This window comes from Atta cephalotes (genome assembly GCF_000143395.1).
Source record: "Atta cephalotes unplaced genomic scaffold scaffold00079, whole genome shotgun sequence".
NCBI classification, from domain to species: domain Eukaryota; kingdom Metazoa; phylum Arthropoda; class Insecta; order Hymenoptera; family Formicidae; genus Atta; species Atta cephalotes.
In genome coordinates this window covers 675,643-681,318 of record NW_012130143.1, presented here as the reverse complement: position 1 = coordinate 681,318, position 5,676 = coordinate 675,643, and positions in this window count along the sequence as shown.

Below are 5,676 nucleotides of genomic sequence, written 5' to 3'. Positions count from 1 at the left end.
ATATATATATATATATATATGTATATATATATATGTATCTGGAATTGCCGGCCTATAATGATAAATGAAGATATACTACCTTCCACGCGTTTTTCTCCGTGATACATGAGTTTCCAGTGTACGATATTCCGAAAATCGCGTAAAGAGCACTCGCTCTTCTCTTTCCACCATTTCTCTACGCATTCTCGTATTCTCGATGACATGACGATGCGAATGAGAACGAGGATGATGAAAGAGGATAAGTAAAAGGAAAAAAATAGGAAAACTCGCGAAGACGAAAAAAGGCAAACGAATACACCAATTAGAACAAAGGAGAGTCCGTAGATTCCGAGAAACGCATTCACGGCGGATTGAGTTATCGGATCACATGATCGAGTCATTCTCATTATCATTATCGCGTTGATTAATGATATCATATTAATTCACTCACTAACGGGCAATAAGATTATTCTACAAAGCACTGCCATAATTTGAACTGTTGTTACGTTGATTTTGAAATCCTGCCAAGTAATACCACTATTTGATATTGTCGAACGAATGGGTCCTATCCTGCTAAGTGATGAATTAATATGCAAATGTCTCGCATGCTGCTGTCCGGTGTTTACTCCGCAGTGTTTATCTTTGCAAAGCGAATATCGCTCTATATTCGCGAATGATTAATTTCGCATTTATTATATTTCCAGTTATCACTTCAAGACAATTTCCAATATTAATTTTCAATAATGCAATTTTTTAATTTTTTGTCCCCATAGATAGCTAGATAGAATTTATCAGATTTCACAAAATAATTTTCATCACAAATTTTATTAGCTGTCAGCGGAAATAAAAATTGCTAATGCATTACCAAATTATTGGTTAACCAAATTATTGCATTACCAGCAGAAATTTGCTATTTCATAATCATTTAAACAATGTTCCATTTAAATGTTTCATTTAAATAGAATATACCGTATTTTTTTTTTTTTGGAAATAATAAATTCTGCTTGGTTTTGCTGTCAATCTACTATCAAATTATATTGACAGACATTTTTTCTTGCTTGAAATGAAAGTAAATTATTAAGTATAATATAAATTATTAACTATTAAGTTGCGATAATCGTCTCCGTGCTCCTTAAACGCGTCAACGCACAATTGCGACAAACAATACCGAGAAATCTCCGTCAGCTGTTGCAGCTATAGATTTTCCTTCCAGTATGCGACTTGATTTGTTACTTGATAAGGAAGGATCGGCTATAACGTAATGTAACGCGTTAGACTTTACGGAATAATTAATCGTAAGAGATTAACATAGCATGTGGCTCTTCCGTTTCGTATAACTGCAAAAAAATGGGTTACCGTGGCGTGTACCTCGTTTCTCGACGCTGCACATTATTAAATGCGAACACATTAGTAATGCGCATAAGGCGATAGTTTAATCCTCGAGCGGTCGTAATTATCGAATTGCTCTTAATTCATACTTATTACTCTACTTTCTTTGTGCATTTAATGATATGACGTTACAACTTCACGTGCGAAACAGAAATGGCAAAAACGACGAAAAGCGAGAGATCCCAAGTTCCAATGTCCAATATGAATATCAAGAGCGAAATATTCTTCTAGTCTTGAAACATGATACTTCGAATATATAATCGTTGTGTTTGTGTTACGAATCGCTTGAAGCATGCCCGATAAGATCGTACATGCTTCGCGATAACGTAACTCGAGGATTAAATGAACGTGCCAAACCAAGATTTTACACATGGAGGAGACGGTTTGGATCACGTGTCCGGCTCCTCTCTGATTAGCGATAGATAGCTCGGCGTCGTAGCACATAAATATGATGAACGAAGAACGAAGGAATAGACGCCACGAGAATCCTTTCCAACCGCGGTGACTTGTTGGCGTACGACATTAGGATAGGTTCCTCGTAACCTACCTCGTCTCTCTTGTTACGCCTACTGCTACACTGTTATTGTTGATGAAAACTCCATATTAATAAGAAATAAATATATTATCTCAAAGCGTAGTTATATAATATATATGTATACACATCTCATCCTCGTTTTAGTTTTGTCAGATAACGAATAGAGTGTAGAATGATTACTGAAGATGAAAGCATCCCAAGCAGAACAACAAGTCATTGTGATATCAAAATGATGTCAAAATAACTTCAAAATGATAATTAAAAGTCATTTTTCAATCCAATTTATTTTAATATCATTTTGATTATATGATATCGTGACTTGTTCTGCTTGGAATATTCTCAATTTCCTCTAAATTTAACAACCAAATTTTTTTTGTTATCTTTTATCTGTAAGTGTATAATAATTTGATTAATAAGTATATAATAATAAATCGGCCGATAATGAATTTTTTACAAATAATTTAAATAATACGAACACGTAATTATTACACAATATCACTTATACATGATTATTATCTATTTTAGTTTTTTATTCTAGTTACCTATTCTAGTTTTTTCGTGCTTTCACTATTAGTACTTTATATCTGTCAGCGGTTCATCGTTACGCTTGTATTTTCCTTTCATCATTTTCATGTATTCGCCTATAAATTCCTTCTTGAAGTTCTTCGCTCGATCAGATGGCATCTCGTGCAAAAATGAAAAGGCAGACATAACGAATGCTGAAATCACGAAAAGGGAAATAATGAAATTAATGTGAATTGTATTTTCTTGAAGGTAAAAAATTTATGTTGTAAACGACACAAATTTTATGCCTATCAGTATAGATTAACTTTAATCTCAGTTTAACTCACTCTTCATCTTTTTTTAATTCTTAGAACTAAAAAAAGGTAAGGTAGTTAAAGATTAAATTGACCTACATTGATAAAAACAGGCATGAAAGTACTTACGCCTTTCATCGTATGGACTATTGTCGTTCACATTCCGGATTGCAGTAATAAACTATAAATCCTCTGAAGTAATTCTTTTAACACTATGTGAGGCCTGTCTGTCTGGAAACGGCACGATGTATTTTTTCACGTTCCACGTGAAAGCAAGGCGTAACGATTAGCAATTCAGGAAAGTTATAAGGTAGTAAAATAGTTCAAAAGCGATTAGCGATTGTACTCACGTATAAATACGATATAAAGTGCTTGTTCTCTGCCATAATTTCAAAAATTTTAAACATGTCGTAAGAAGGTACCCATATCATATACAAAGCCCGCCAGGTCGAAGCATATTGTAAATGTTCTCAAATCCCTGTCTATCAGCAGAGATAAACGTAATTATTTCCTAGAATCTGCAATCTATATTACATTCTCAGTGGTATTAAGTCAACATGTGAAACTCAAATCAGCTTTACTTTCGAAATGCGTTTTATCGTGTTACGAAAGCAGGGAAATACTTCAAAGGATTATCTTGTACAAGTTTTAATACTTGATTGTCATGATAATAAAATCAAGATGACTCATCAAATCTTAGATGTCTAAAATTTTATATAACGTCTTGATAAAAAAATCTCAGAGTGACTTCAATCAAACTTCCATTAACTTGATCAGCACTGTTTTATTAAATAATACAAATATAAAAGTAAATTATTTAATTATTTAATTAATAGAATTATGTTTAATGTTTCGAAAAAAAAAATTAATAACAATAAATATTAGAAATTTTGTCTTGAGATCAAATTAACCGTTGATTATATAAGTTAATAAGAATTTGGTCGAAGTCATCCTAATATCTCTTATCAAGATTTCGTGTACAAATGGTGGTCTTGACAATTACATGTTACTTGGGTACAAGACGAAAAGTTTCTTATTGAACATCATTGCAAAAATACAAAACAGGAAACGAATATATAACATCGAACGAATATATAACTCGATGATGTATTCTCGGGCAATATTCTCTTTTGTCTGAATGTTCAATGTCTCGAATCTGACACCTCGTCGATAGCACTAGTTGCGTCCTATTCGACGATCTTCTCAGAAGCATACCTTTATATACAATTCATTAAGTGTGACAATTAACCAAATCACCCATACTCTCTAAAACTTTTAGAGATTGAAAATTGAGTTATTCTTTTACAAGACTGACAATTTTCAAGAGCGATATTCTACTCCAAAGAATTCAGAGAGTTTAGAGTTATTCTGTTACCCTTTGTCCTTTCCTTCTTATCTTATCTATTATCATTGCAGCTTGAAGAATCGGCAGAAGCACGTTTTTTGTTACCTCTCCGCAACTGGAACCGATGTTCATACATTTCCCTGATATGTGATTCAACTGACCCAAGATTCAGAAGAAATGCTCCATATGGTATTTCTGTATATGATCGTGCTCGACGTACGTGAACGGATTCATCACAGTTTTAAAGAACTAGAAGGAACTATATATATATTAGAATATATATATTGACATATAATATATAAATTGCAAAATTCCTTTAATCTAGACCTGTAACGCCCATTTCCATCAATGTATAGATAACTAATTTATTTCGCTTCTAAGAAAAAGATGAAGAATATAATAAAGAGAGATTAAAAGTTAGATTCTATATTGGGTGAAACGGATATACACACTATACAAATAGAATTAATGATCAAATCCAGATTTTGGGAAACGTAGAAATGTGATGCGGATCATGAGGAAATTGATGTGGAGGATTTAAAAGAGATTTTGCGAAACGATGCTATTTAAAAAAAAAATACTGCCTTTTGAAATCAGCCGATTCCCTCATTTAAATATTTGTATGTTGAGGAGAGTAGAGGAGCTATCAGAATATATTACTTATCTGTGTACAAAAAACGAGAAGACATCAAGTTTTATTGCGATTATTCTCTATAATACAATAAATCAAACCGCAGAGTCCTGTATCTGTATGACCGTAAATCTATCAAACTAGTGTTTAATTCATTCTAGAGATTGTTGAAATATATCTTATTAATTATTAATATAATATATCGATCGATATTCTATATACAAAATATGACAATTCATAGAATGATACATTGAAAACGGACTGTTTTCTCAATTTGAAAAAAACTTATATGAGGTATCGTAAAGAAGTTTCCCAGATAGCATGGAAAGAATTCTTTTTATTTCCAATTTACGAAACAAATTCCTGTTTCGTTTCATTTCTATTTTGACAGTGTTTCTAAGATTCGATCATGAATGAATTTCATTGATAAATCTGATCTTTAAGTAATTATATATTGTATAAAATGAGTCTAAGAATTCCAAAAGATTTCATTTTTACGTTACCAATTATGAACTCTTCTTTCAGATTCAAAAAAGTATATTCTTTTTCTAGGTTTTTTTCTATTTCTTAATTTTGTATAAAAATAAATCACTTTGATAATTATGCAAATTAAATATTATTTTTATTAAGAGTAATAAATATATTTATATACATATATTTTTGAATTCTTCTTGATCGAGTTCGAAATTATACTAATTCATAAAGAACTTGAGAAGGTGAGTACTTCGAGCTAAAAAATGGATCATGCTATTTGGATTTTTGATTCACTTTATAAATATTTCGCTTTTTTAATAGTTAGTTTTTTAATAGTTGAGAATAGTCAAGAATCGTAAATTATAGACAAACTGTATAAAATCAATTAGGCTAAAAATGTCCAAATAAATTGTAAAATAAATGTTAGATGCTCTCCCTCTCTCTCTCTCTCTCTCTCTCTCTCTCTCTCTCTCTCGTCTACGTCACGCGACACGACGGAGAGNGA